This window comes from Meles meles, chromosome 5, assembly GCF_922984935.1.
Source record: "Meles meles chromosome 5, mMelMel3.1 paternal haplotype, whole genome shotgun sequence".
In the NCBI taxonomy this organism is placed as follows: Eukaryota; Metazoa; Chordata; class Mammalia; order Carnivora; family Mustelidae; genus Meles; species Meles meles.
This window is the reverse complement of record NC_060070.1, coordinates 113,200,258-113,215,106: the sequence shown is the minus strand read 5'-3', so window position 1 is coordinate 113,215,106 and position 14,849 is coordinate 113,200,258. Positions and strand designations below refer to the sequence as shown.

The following is a 14,849-nucleotide window of genomic DNA, read 5'->3' as shown; positions in this document are numbered from 1 at the left end:
GTATACTCCTTTGGAGCAAGGGCCAGGAATTCTCCTTATTCATTTTATAAAAGATTCCAGTGTCCCAGGCTCAGTGTTCATTCACAACCCACTGTGAGTACTGGTATCGTCCCACTCCCTTTCTGTCAACCTGTGTGAAGTGGAGCTTGAGGAACTGGCACCAAAAACACTGACATGCTGGCTCCTGTTTTTGTGTAACAAACTGTCCTTTGACTCTGCTCCAGGAGTCTCATGGGGTCTACCAGCATCCATGAAACCATGAGGCTAGTAGACTGCCAACAGGGGAAAAATCTCACATTCTTCATAGTTCTTGACAGAAGCAAGGTATAACAGACCACGTGTGTGTCATATAGAGGCTGCATATAGGAGACCTGGCAAGAATACTGGGGCATCTACCAGGTGGCCAATTGGCCTTTTGGTCAGGGTGAGGTGTTTTCATTTAGTTAAGCAGTCAGTGCTGAGCCGTGGCGAAGGTTTCTGAGCAGAGAAGTGGTTATCAGGGACATACTTGAGAAAGGCTCCTCTACCAGCAGTGTGTATATAGGACTGATTTGAGTGAGAAGAGGAAGAATTAGGCAGTCCAGAGAGGAGAGCACTGCAGGAATTATGATCTACAAGTAATTCAGTTCTTGTCTACAGTAGAGCAGTGGGAACGGGGAGGTAGGCTTGCTTTGAGGCCCAGGACAGACACAGAATTTACAGGAATTAGCTATCAGCCAAATTTAAAAAGGGATGAAAAACACGGAGTTAAGAATAGTTCCAACAAAGGCTTAAAAAAAAAAACTACATGTCTAATAGCTCTTTGGGGAATCAAATCTAAGGAGATAGTATTAAAATGAAGATAGAGATTTATGGACAAAGATAGTTATCTCAGTATAATTTATTATAGTGAAAAATTGAGAATAATTTAAATATTCAAGATTTCAGAAGTAATAAGAAAACTGTGTGGTGACCATGCAATTAAAGTATTTGTTCAATATTCAAATTTAAAAATATTTGATGAAATACGTTTCCTTAAAAATACGTTAATAACCCGCTGGGGAGGGGAGGCGAACCATAAGAGACTATGGACTCTGAAAAACAACCTGAGGGTTTTGAAGGGTCAGGGGTGGGAGGTTGGGGGAACAGGTGGTGGGTAATGGGGAGGGCACGTTTTGCATGGAGCACTGGGTGTTGTGCAAAAAGAATGAATACTGTTACACTGAAAAAATAAATAAAATGAGAAAAAAAATACGTTAATAAAAATATTTTTAAAACATTGGACTATATTCACGTGATATGTCTAGGAAATAAAGGAAAACAAAGTTAAAAATGGTACAATCTTAACTATATAAAAATCTTCAAAAAAATTCACCTATTAGTTAACAGAATTAAGAATATTTTCAACTCTGCACATCTTTACATCTTAGGTATTTTTTGTAATGCATACAAAGTATCTTTAAAAGTTTTTAAAAAATCATTTAAACTAAAAAAATGAGTTTAGGAACTCTATAGGACTATCAAAATGTAATATTATCTTTTAAAAAATAGCAATATTATGAAGGAAGCGTAAATATGAAGGATATATATTATGAATAAAACATCAAAACTAAATGAGCCATTTCATTTAAAATAATGTGAGTTGGGGCACCCAGGTGGCTCAGTGGGTTAAAGCCTCTGCCTTCGGCTCAGGTCATGATCCCAGGGTCCTGGGATAGAGCCCCACATTGGGCTCTCTGCTCAGCGTCCCCCTCTCTCTGCCTACTTGTGATCTCTCTCTCTCTGTCAAATAAACAAATAAAATCTTTAAAATAAAATAAAATAAAATGAAGAGAGTTGTATTATTTACCAGTAAGTGATTAAAAAAAAAAATCCCTTTCCCAGTTCTCTGAAAACATTCTATAGGCTAAAGTATTTTCTGCAAAAAGGGCTTAAATGAAGCTTTGGAATGAGCACATTCCCATTCCTCCATGTCTCCCCTTCCTTTCTGCTTTATCATCTTTTATCTAGGGGCTTGTGAAAATGTCTGGGGTGCTCCCAACATTGTTTCCTTTGCTCTGCCTCCTTAAGCTTTCTCCTGATTTGCACACGTTTCCATTTCCTGACCTTTCTTATCCACCTGCCATTATTTTTCAGCATTTCTCTCACTCCTAGGTCCTCCTCTCTCCTAGGTAAGGACAAAGAATAGCAATGACCTACAATCAGACAGAAGACAAGAGATCAATGCTATAAGGTTAATTAACTATTGGAATATTCCTTTTACTTCCCTAGTGCTTTAATCAAATAAAAATACATGTGTCTATTTTTATGTCCACTGCTACCTTCTTAGTCCCAGCTACTATTGTTCCTCACTTTCTACCATGAATAATTCTACTGTCTTATCCACTAAGTGATCATAAAAATATAAATTAGTATAAAAATAAAATGTAAGGACTCAGACCATTTATTCTTCTGTTTAAAAAATTATCCGGCGCTTCCTGGTTCAAATAGTTCTCCTGGTCTAGAAGGTCCTATCTAATCCGGACCCTGCCTGAGAGTTCTGTTTCTTTATCCCCTACCCTCAGTCCATCCATCCCAGGCACACTGGCATCTCTTCCATTTTCATCTTAGGCCACTCGGTCTGCCAACTCTTTTGGCCTGGAGTGCTTGGATCAGATCTTCTTTTTTTTTTTTTTTTTAAGATTTTATTTATTTATTTGACAGAGGGAGAGAGGTCACAAGTAGGCAGAGAAACAGGCAGAGAGAGAGTGGGAAGCAGGCTCCCCACTGAGCAGAGAGCCCGATGTGGGGCTCGATCCCAAGACCCTGGGATCATGACCTGAGCCAAACGCAGAGGCTTAACCCAGTGAGCCACCCAGGTGTCCCTGGATCAGATCTTCTGTGAAAGGCTCCTTATTGCCCCACAGGCCACAGCTCCAATGCCTGCTCCTCAAGGAGGCCTCCCTGAATGCACAGGACAGCTCCTCTCATTGTTCCTATCTCTACTGGGAAGTCTCTCTCTCACTTGTTTACCTGTTTTCTTTATTTCTTTTCCTCCAATAAGAGATCAATTTCCTGCTAGCAGGGGCTTGTGTATGTTAGGTCACTAATGCAACCACCAAAAGAAGGCCCTGCTTCAACAGAGTTTTAGCCATTCCATAAAAGAATTAAAGTATCAGTGGTTGTAGAAAAACAGATATTTATCCCTCATTCACATAAAATAAATGTAGGTTTAGGTGGTTAAAAGTGATTTGGAGGCCTTATGATCTTCCTAGAAACTTAGGCTCCAATTTTTCTGCTCCTCTATCCTCCGCATACAACCTCCAAACTCCAAGATCATACCATGGTCAAGGAAGCTGCTATAGTGGAAGCCATGAAGTATGAGACTTCGTGGAAGTCATACGTAACACTTAAGTGTGCATCTCACTGGCCAGAATGAGTCAAAAGGCCATCCTTCCCTTCAAAGGAAGCCAGGAGATATGGTATTTATTCTGTGTGGGAATGAGCCAGAATCACACATCGAGACCCATCACCAAGGCAAAAGGAAAAGATGGGTACTGGGTAGTAATCTCTCCCACAAGATATCAGGTTAGACAGGTTCTGAGGTTTACTAATGTAACCAAAGGCTTTTTGTCTCTCCACTCTTCCTTCAGTCTTGCTCATGATCTCCACCTAAAATTTCTTTGTTCACATCCAGAGAAAGAGACAGACAGACACACCTCAGGTTGTTTTCTCAATAGAGAGAGGAAGCATCTTTCCTATATACCCAAGAATATGTTTCCTTCAATCTCACTAGTCATAACTAAATCAACAACTGTATATTAAACTAATTAGCTTTGGACTAAGTCGCCTGTACATTGATAGCAACAGAAATTGAGTTACCTAACCCTTAAGCAAAAGGACTGTGGGTAGACACTGGGGATACCTGATTAACAATAGAATAATTACCAAGAGCAGGAAGAGACGAGTGGGTCATTTTGGGGATTACTCATGTTTTTCAACCCAAATCAAACAACATATCACAAGAACAAGACTGTTATCTCCTAGTTTTCTTTAATTTAGTTATGTTTTTATTTCCTTTTCTCATTAACTAAAACCAGGTCAAGAACTCCCACTTGTCCAATATGGGATCAGTAGCCACACATGAGTATTCAGCATTTCATAGATGGCTAATATAAACTGATATGTTCTGTAGGTATAAAATGCAACACCGGATTTCAAAGACATAGTATGAAAAAAAGACTAGAAATACCTCTTTAATAAGTTTTATACTGATTACATGTTAAAAGTTAATTTATTAGGTCTATTGGGTTAGATGAAAGGTATTATTAGAATTTTACTTGTTTATACCTTTCAATGTGGCTATGAAAAATTACATATGTAATATGTAATTACATATGTATAACTACATATGTGGCTCCTACTATACGTCAGCTGGACAACACTAATAAAAAAAATTTTATTGCCAGGGGCGCCTGGGTGGCTAAGTCCTTAAGCATCTGCCTTCAGCTTAGGTCATAAAAGCAAGGTCCTGAGATCAAGCCCCTCATTGGACTCCCTGCTTGGTGGGAAGCCTGCTTCTCCCTTTCCCACTCCTGCTTGTGTTCCCTCTCTCCCTGTCAAATAAACAAAATATTAAAAAAAAAATTATTGCCTTCTAAGAGACTGACTACATTACATGAGATCTACCTTGATTTCCTCTACCTTTAAGTAAACCTAAACTCACACACTAACTGCATCCCCTGATCCCACTCCCTACTTATCACACTGCCATCTCTCCATAGAGCATTACCATGGTCCATTCCGGGTTGGAGGTCACATCCTCCCCTTCTCTGACTACCTTACAATTCTTCCTGTGCAGATTTATGGCAGAGAACACCCTCTGCCTTATATTACAGTGAGCTGTTTGTGTGTTTTAACACTTCTCTAGACTTCATGCTTTCTTTTCTGGGCAGAGGTTTTGCTTCTGAATCTTTGTGTCTTCCCTTAACCCCTTGGCTGTGATAGGAGGTAAACAAAATATTTGTGGATAAGAGGATAAATAGTGCTGCTCTGAGAAACAAAAGGGACAGACAGGCCTATTCTGAAGAAAGGCTGAGGAATTCATGTGCTAGAGAAAAAGCAAGGGCCCAGAGGGCTTTTGAAAGTGATGAAATACCAGTTGTGTGACATAAAGAAAAAGAACTCTTCCTAGGAAAGCAAAAAGTATGCAGTTTAGAATCCACATCATTCAAAGACTCTAGATCTAGGGGCATTTTTAAACAAAACAAAACAAAACAAACAAACAAAAAATTTCCCCGCCCACATGCACTTGAACTGAAAATGGTTCGAGGGAAATCATCTTAGATTTGGCCTTACTATAAAAATTTGGAAAATTACTTTTGAGTGTCTCAAAGCAATTCCGTCTAAAACAGTAGTAAAATGTTCATGACATTTCAGCATTCTGGGGTCCCTTGAGAACAGAGGTAAAGAAAAATCTATCCAAAGTTTCTCCTGAGGGTCAACTTCCCTCATTAATGGTACTCAGAAATTGCAATGTTTCCTGAAGCCTGAATGATCTTCTTCAGTTGACTTCCTGGTAGAATTATTAGGTTTCAAGAGCACACCAGAGAGCCTTCTAGCCAATTCTAAATTTTTCTGCACTAAGAGAGCCAAGGACCCCAAGGCTGCTAAAACAGAGCAAAGGCTATGCATGATAATCTAATTCAAGGTCAGCTTTAAACTATCATCTAAGCAGGCCACAGTTCCCACGAAAAAGTTCATGAGCCACCACATTAAACAAGCTTGACTCTTCCCAAGTTCTTAAATTGGAAACCAGTAGTAACAGAATACTAATCTTCTTTAGTTTTTTCCTCCAGAAATCTTGTTTACATTTACAGTCAAAACTATCATCTTCAGCACATTCACCTTGCAAACTTCTTGCAAGATCCTTCGTACCTGTTGTATTTAACTTAGACCACATTTTGTAACTACACTGTTTGAGATAGCCTACAGCATTGTACAACATAAATATGTAAGAGAAATAGGCAAAGGAAGTAAGGCTAGAAACGTAAACTCCAGTAAGACTTTATATCGAGCATAGCATGCGTGTTCATACTTGCTAAATGTGGGCTACATATTTTAAAATAAGTGCATTTTCAGTACTCAGTTGTAAAATTAGAAATGAGGAATTAAGATAAGTGGCCATTTGGTTGCCAGGCCATCATGTGTCAATCTGATCTAGTGATTTCCACTATCACTATGTATTTCCCATTTAAGGTATATTTGTCCTCTAGACAGGATGGCTCCAGAGGAACTATCTTTTTGCTCATGTGCACTTCCATATGCTTTATTTAGTACAGGAGATACTCCTTATTAGAAAAAGTCACTGAAAGGGGCGCCTGGCTGGCTCAGTTGGTTTGGCATCCAGCTCTTGGCTTTTGCTCAGGTCATGATCTCAGAGTCATGAGATCAAGCTCTGCATCTGTGCTTGGGATTCTCTATCTCCCCCTCCCCTTCTGCCCTCCCCGCTCTCTCCCTTTAAAACACACCACATCTCTAAAACAAACCATGTTAAACAGGGATGTTACCTTAAAGTTTAAAAAAAAAGTTTATAATATGCTTGGTTTTTAATAAATTTAGTTTATAATTCAACTGTGCATCAATTCTTTTGGCAACTGTAGACTGAATTAAATTCTGACTTTTCCAACAAAAAAATTAAGATAGGAAAAAATGGCATTCTGTCAGTAATTCTGGTAGGATACGAGTAATCCTGTATTGCTTACAGAAACTTCAGGAAATCAGATCTTGTCAAATTTGAAATTTCAATTTGCATTTGAATTCTAAGTTGGGTATTTTATATGAGTTACTGTCAGTGAGGGCCTGTTAAAAAGCTTTGACTGCACTGGTGTGAGAAGATGCTACGGTGAATTGCATAGGGTGTTTTAATTGGGTAGGTGACTAGTTTTATAGAACGTTACTTAATAGGAGAATCGCTTCTCAGCCTTTTGGCTAAGATCAAGTATAGAACATTACTTAATAGGAGAATATTTTCCTTATTTTAACCTTTGGTTCCCCATCAACATCATAACTTGGGTACTCAGGGAATATTTGGGTAATTAGTATATCCCTACATCAACTAGTTCAATTAACTTTATTTGTTGCTTCTCCATAGATTGTTTTCCCATGCTAGAACTCTGCTTTTTAGTTCCATGTTGAGTTATTCAGAGAGCTACAGTCGTGTTAGCCTGAAACTGCTTTTTAACTGATGAAACTAAACTCAGTATTTTCCCTGTTCTCGCCTACCTGGTAGCATACTCTAACCTTCTATTGATTAGGCAACTTTCCCTGATAGTCATGGATTTTGGATTTGAAACTATGCAGAGGTCAGAATTTCAGGCCAAGTAGTTAGGTATAAAAGATGTGTAAAATTATTTAACTTTCTAAAACTTAATTTCTCATATGAGGCTTAATTCTTCATCTAGGATCCTGGGACTTAAATAATCTCTCAGTATGAGCAGATCATGCCTTGTCCCTCACCTCTGGACTGCGAGGTCACTCTTTAGATTTTTCTAACTCCGTCTTGACTACTTCCCCATTCCTCTTGGGCACACAGGAAAAATTCCATTGCTGTGGGAAACTCACTGAGGTTTCATAAGAACATTATTAACTATCTTAATGCTAGCACCCCTGCCCCTTACACTAGCAACTGAACTCTGCGAGGCTCCAGGACAGGCCGGCTGGCCATTTCCATGATGCAGCTTCCGCACCCTGCTGAGAGCAGAAAACTCTGGGGGCTGGTTCGTATCTTGGGCCCTCTTCAGGAATGTGGCACACATCCCTTCTGTTCTTATATTCACAAATATATCAGGGAAAATGTATTTCCCCCCCTAGCCAGGAAAACATTATTTAGAATTGGCATGGAAACAAACAAAACAAAACAAAACAAAACAACCGGGAAAAGCCAAATCACTGTTTTTATGTGTGGCAAGGAAATACAGGAAGAAGCGGAGGAAGACCCTAAACCAATTCAGATTAAATTGTATGAACTAGAAGAAGGGAGGCACAAAACTGAAATTAGGATCAGCTTTTAGACAAGATAAGTGCTTTCTTTTTCTATCTGAATGTTTGTCCCAAAGTTTGTACCTGATTAGGTCACTTATTTTAATAAAACATGAGATGAATTTCTACTAAATAAAGAATAAAGTTCCCACTCCCCCAAATCCTCCTAATTTCGCTCCAAGTTACATTTTCTCTCTATACTACAAGCTACAGACACAATGATCTCTTTGCCAATTTGCGGGCAAGTACAGAAGCATACTTCGACTCAAACTCATCTCCAGAGTGGATGCATAAAACCAGCAGCGAAGTACCACGAATGGGATGAGAGAAACCAGGCCTCCCGCTCTCTGAGAGTTAAACTAAGTCAACATGTATCAGAACAGAAAATAGAGTCTTTTTACAGGGATGGAAGGTTATCAGACCAAGACTTGAAAATAATCTAATTGTTAGAACAAACATCACTCAAGAAAGAATTTCTTAAATCTACAATAGATTTATTATCAATATAGACTATCAATAGGGAAGGGGCAGTCAGGGAGCATGTACTGGGAGTTGACTGTACTGCTCAAAGGCGAGTTTCTTGTACTCACTGCAAGAACAGCATGGGGTTGCGCCTACAATGCAGATGGAAGGACAGAATTACAGGACCTAATGAGGTAACACTAGTATTTAATACCTGTGAGCATAGAATCTTCATCTTTTTTGACCACTGTTATATCCCTCAGTGCATGAGTGGCATATAGATATACTCAGCATTTGCTGGAAAATTAAGTTGCATCAACTCCCACAGTTCTGATCTCTGTGTTCCTGGCAATCTTTTTAATTGCGATGTTAATTTCTCATACAGATAGGGCAACAAGGAGTGGATATACTTATCCATGAACAGATTAGGGCCTAATAAAGCATTTCAATTTTTATACATTAGTTTCTAGTCATTATGTTTTTTTTTTAATATCAGCAGATTCAAATGCAATGCTCAGTTTTTCTCTAATTTTTTATTTATTTCTTATTTTTTTATAAACATATAATGTATTTTTATCCCTAGGGGTACAGGTCTGTGAATCGCCAGGTTTACACACTTCACAGCACTCACCAGAGCACATATCCTCCCCAATGTCCATAACCCCCCTCCCCCTCTCCAACTCCCCTCCCCCCAGCAACCCTCAGTTTGTTTTGTGAAATTAAGAGTCACTTATGGTTTGTCTCCCTCCCAATCCCATCTTGTTTCATTTATTCTTCTCCTATCCCCCTAACCCCCCATGTTGCATCTCCACGTCCTCATATCAGGGAGATCATATGATAGTTGTCTTTCTCTGATTGACTTATTTATTTCACTAAGCATGATTCTAGTCATTATGTTTAAATTGAGTCAGTCTTTTAGAAATTGATGACCCCAGGAAGCACTAATATTCAAGTTTGTAAATCAACAGAACATAGAGTGAGACCATGTGATCTACAGGCTGAGACTACGTGACCATAGCACAGTTCTCCTCATTTTGGGGACTGTTCTGAGAGACTGAGTGATCTCCACTTTGGATATGCCTGTAATGCAGCGCACACATTCTCCAGGCTACAGAACTGCCAAAACTCGGGTTTTCATCATCTTCACCCACGGACCAGCCCCTCCGAAAAGTCTTCCCATGGCTTCCCTCTTCTGTATTCAGATTGCACACAAAGCAATCTGTCAAGGGATTAAACAGAGGGTGTTCTTCCTCCATTATTAAAGGTGGAAACTAATACCTGCTTTGCTGAAGTGTGGTGAGTATTAGTGATAACTTAAGGTAAAAATCCAAGTACACTGTGACAGTACTCAGCTCTCAGCAAATAGAAGCTATTGTAAGCCTTGGTTCAGCAATTTGCTGATATTGCTAATACTGTACCTTGATTCAATACATTTTAATAAGCATGTTTTCAGATAAATATCTTGACTCAAGGTATTCAACTTAGCTTCTTTGCACCTTGGCTTTTTCAACTGTAAAATATAGATAAAAATAACACCTGGGGCACCTGGGCATCTCAGTCGTTAAGCATCTACCTTCAGCTCAGGTCACGATCCCAGGGTCCTGGGATCGAACCCTTGCCAGGCTCGCTGCTCAGTGGGAATTCTGCTTCTCTCTCTCTCTCTCAAATAAATAAAATCTTTGAAAAAAAATAACACCTCACAGAATTCTTGCGGGATTTAAAGTATGTTATATGTATAAGTGGTTACAACAGTGCCTCCTGCAATGATAGGCTCAGAATATGAGCCATTATTGTTCTTGGTAGTAATATTTCTAGAGTTTAGAGAAGACATATGTGAATAAAGATGATTATAGTTAGATAAGCAACCCCATATGTATATGAAAGATCAGAAGTAGCCCAAGGAAATAAGAAATGACTTTTATTATTGTTGGAGGAGGCTTTCTGTAAGAAGTAGGCTGTGAGTTGGGTTTGAAGGATGAGATTCACTAATCAAACAAGGGATGGGTTTGAGAGATGAGAACATGGACTCCACGAAGGTACGTGGTGTCTGCAAAAACATGACATATTTTGGGGGGTAAACTAAACTGGTAGAGCTGGTGTGTCGAGAAGGTTGGGGTATGCCTACTGGGGAGAGGGTAGGTCCAGGAAAGGACACAAAGATGACACAGGTCTTAGGTCCTACTAAACAGTTTGTATTTTATCTTGGAATTCTTCAGTAAGAGTTCTTAAACCTCTATTGGGCTTATGAAATGGGCTTTCAGAAAGACCACAAACACCTACAAATTAAGTATAAGATCGTGTAGATGCAAATTTAAGTGGGAAAAATGTCCCATGGTTTTTATCAGAGTTTTAAAAGGATTCTATCCCTAAAGCCAAGAACCACTGTTAGTGGTTGGAGAGGATGGTAAGGATTTTAAGCCTGACCAGGCTTGGTTTTAGAAAGGTCCCTCTGGTGACAGTGTGGAAGGAGGCTAGCTGGGAGAGATCTGGAGTAAGGTCTGAGGACACTGATAAAGGTGTGGCAGAGGGGACTGAGGGAGGGGAGAAAAGGAGGTAAGTAAGGGTGACCACTCTCCGTTTGGCATTAAAATGACTAGTTCTGGGGCACCTGGGTGGCTCAATCAGTTAAGTGTCTATCTTCAGTTCAGGTCATGATCCCAGGGTCCTAGGATCCAGTCCCACATTGGGCTTCTGATCAGCTGGAAACCTGTTTCTGCCTGTCACTCTGCCTGCTTGTTCTCTCTCTCTCTCTCTCAGTCAAACAAATTAATAAAATATTTAAAAAATAAAAATAAAATAAAACAGAACGAAATGACTTGTTCTTTCTACAAGGATTTGTGGGCTGTCTAATGTGTGCCAGGCACTGTGCTATCTGCCAGAAATACAAAATCCTCTCCCTTCACAGAGCTTTGCAAGAACAGAGGAAACAGACAATGGAACAATGGAAATTATCTAATTATAGCAATGATTAGTGTTGGGCGTCCCTTTAAAAAGAAATTTTCAGGGTTCAGAAGCTATGTTTTACTCATCTATCTTCTAACGGTAACTTGCCCACAAGAAGTACTCGATTAATGTCTATCTACTAGAATAGCGATCTCAATTTATCCCAGCCTGGTGACTTGTTCTGAGTGATTACCTGCCCTGACAATAAAGATATATAAACAGGTTTCCAGGGTGGTGCCAATATCTATCTTATCTTTCAATGACGGGATCCTGCTTTGTGACACAAACCTTGTGCTAACCTAAAGTTTACAACTTACAAAATAATAAATTCATTCCTTCAAGGAAATATTCCAGGTGCTGGATATGTGATTATATCTGCTCGCCTCCTTTCTATTTTGGGGAAAAATACTGGAGATACAAAGTTGACATAGACATTACCTCTGCCTTCAAGGATCTCACAACAACACGGACAATTCTGCCGGTAAGAGGCAGGGAATAATGTAGGAGGAACAGGCTCATACCTGGAAGTTGTCTCAAGAGGCAATTAGGAATACTGATCTAGAATTTAGAAGAAATTAGGGAAAGTCACGGTTGAAACGTGCAATGGTTCAAATAATGTAATACTTTTCAGCTTATGTACTTCTTTCCTTACTCAAATAATGCAATACCCTTACTACTTGAGTGAAAAGGTTACAGAATATTTACAATTCAACCAGCTCCTTCAACTACCCCCAGGTGGTCTTGGTGACAGACATCTGCCTATCCATCCTATTTCACCTGGGCTTTGGGTCACTTCAGAGCAGTCCGTTAGGATTCCCTCACTGAACTGATTAGCATTTTTAAGGCCAAACTAAAAATGCAACTTGCCTCTGCCTCTTTTAAAGGGTTTCACTTGCTAATTTTCTGAGTAATATTTAGCTTTTTCAAAATTATGCCCATTTGTACTTTTCTAAACATTAATTATTTCACGGTAATATGGGTTGGGTGGGGAAGCACCTGGTTGCAGTAGAAGCAGACAAAATTGCTTGATTAAAATAAAGAATCCAGTCTTTGATATACTTATAGAGACGTGAGCTAACTTTTCTATTACTTCTATGGCTAAAGTAATGTCAAGGAAAACACTTATTCATACATGGGCCCCTGTCTGTGGAACGAATGACCTAAAGCTGTCCTGGGCTGAGGTGATGGGTAATGGTTGGGGCATCTTTGCTCCCTTCTCTCTTTTTGAAATGATTAAGAGAATTGATAACACGTTGAACTAAATGTCAGCCAAAATCAATAACCAGGAGGTGAAAGCAGGTTGAAGCAAGTGAATTGACTGCAGACATAAAAGCAGGCCAAGGGAACAGAATCCCCAGCCAGAGATGCTAACCTGCCTTCTACTGCCCTGGCAAAAGAATACAAAACCTGCTATTGAAACTGGATTTCACCCACCCCAGAGTTCGGGTGGGAATGGCTGATGGGGTCCAGCAGGTCGCCCGCCCCAGCTAACAGGATGGCTTCTTGGTGTATAGTCTCAACCCAACTGTCAAGCTTCAGAAAAAAAAAAAAAAAAAAAAAGAAAATAATTACAGCACCATGTATTTCTATGCAAAAATAATCCTTAAAATAACGTTAGTCTACTCATCTACTCATACTACACAATTTCCCACACTTTTAAAACTTCTACTTTTAAGTTAATTTTCTCTTCATTTTATGAAACCCTGCTCTATTTTTTATGTTGCTTTTTCTAGCAATTTTAACAGTTGTGTTTTTGATTATATTTTTAATTTGCAGTCTAGTCTAAGCTATCCGAGAAAGAGTGAGAGAGAGATTGAGGGAGAGAGAGAGACAGAAAGAGATCTGTGTTTGAATGTCAGTACTTCTTTTTTTTTTCTTGCCACATTTTTTTTTTTTTATTTCTTTTCAGTGTAACAGAATTCATTGTTTTTGCACCACACCCGGTGCTCCATGCAATACGTGCCCTCCCTAATACCAACCACCTGGTTCCCCTAAGCTCCCACCCACCCCCGCCCCCTACCCCTTCAAAACCCTCAGATTGTTTTTCAGAGTCTATAGTCTCTCATGGTTCACCTCCCCTTCCAATTTCCCTCAACTCCCATCTCCTCTCCATCTCCCTATGTCCTCCATGTTATTTGTTATGCTCCACAAATAAGTGAAACCATATGATACTTGAATGTCTGTACTTCCATATTTAGAAGGATCCATTGCCTTCATCTCAGAAGACTGTTAGTGGCCAAGCCCAAAGTATCCATTTTAATAGTTCAGGCTGAAGCTGCTCTTGATTTAAATATATGCTCAAAGACAAATAAAAAGACAAGAGGATATTGAAGTCCTTACTGTAATGTAACTCCTCACGGATCTTTTTATAAACCTTGAAAACTGTTTTTTTTTTTTTTTTTAAAGATTTTATTTATTTGTTTGACAGACAGAGATCACAAGTAGGCAGAGAGGCAGGCAGAGAGAGAGGAGGAAGCAGGTTCCCTGCCAAGCAGAGAGCCCGATATGGAGCTCGACCCCAGGACCCTGGGATCATGACCTGAGCCAAAGGCAGAGGCTTTAACCCACTGAGCCACCCAGGCGCCCCCCTTGAAAACTGTTTTTTAAATATTTCATCGATAGAGGAAGTTTAGAGCAAAATTTGGAGGTATGATTGTTAAATGTGTTCATTAAATAAAAATATCAATTCTCAAAACATACAAGAATATTAATTATCTAAACATAAAGGTCACAGAGATTACTGAAACAGCTTCCTAAGTAGTCTCACCTCCATTTTCAGCACCTCTCCAAGCTGGATCCATTCATGGCACTCACTTGCTTAAAATTCTTTACAGCGATGGCTCTCCAATTATGATCCCCAAATCAGCACCACCAACATCACCTTGGCCGCCACTGATTCCTGTCTCTTCGTATTGATACCTTCACGTAGTTCCCTCCCAGTGAACGTGGGCTGGATTTAGTGACTCACTTCTACCCGACAGAATGAGGCAGATATAATGGGATGTCACTTTCAAAATTGGGTTACAAAAAAGATTGTGGCTTTTATCTTGGGGCCTCTCTCTTGCTTGCCATCTCCGAGGGAAGCTGGCTGCCATATTGTGAATTGCCTTGTGGAGAGTCTACATAGCACAGGACTGACAGAGGTCTTTAGCTAACAGCCAGCAAGGACCTGAGGCCCTCAGTCCAATGGTCTGGATAAGAGAATCTTTCCAATAACCTCATGAGTGATCTTAGAAGCAGTTTCTCCTTCAGTCAAGCTCTCAAATGAGACCAAAGCCCTAACTGATACCTTCCTGACTATAATCTTCACCTGGATTCTGACCCAAGAACTGAGGCAATAAATGTTGGTTGTTTTAAGCGAACTAGTTTTGTGATGATTTGTTATGTAGCCATAGACAATGAATATCCTCAGGAACTTGAAAAAAATGCAAATTATGAGGATCTAC

The 14,849-nt window shown here is 39.6% G+C and overlaps 1 protein-coding gene and 1 pseudogene across 5 annotated transcripts in view; one reads left to right on the top strand and one right to left on the bottom strand.

The window, feature by feature from the left end:
• The window catches only part of ADGRB3 (adhesion G protein-coupled receptor B3), a 743,702-nt gene that overhangs the window by 207,017 nt on the left and 521,836 nt on the right, over positions 1 to 14,849 (bottom strand). The window lies entirely within an intron of this gene.
• On the top strand, positions 6,929 to 7,091 carry LOC123942788 (annotated as a pseudogene).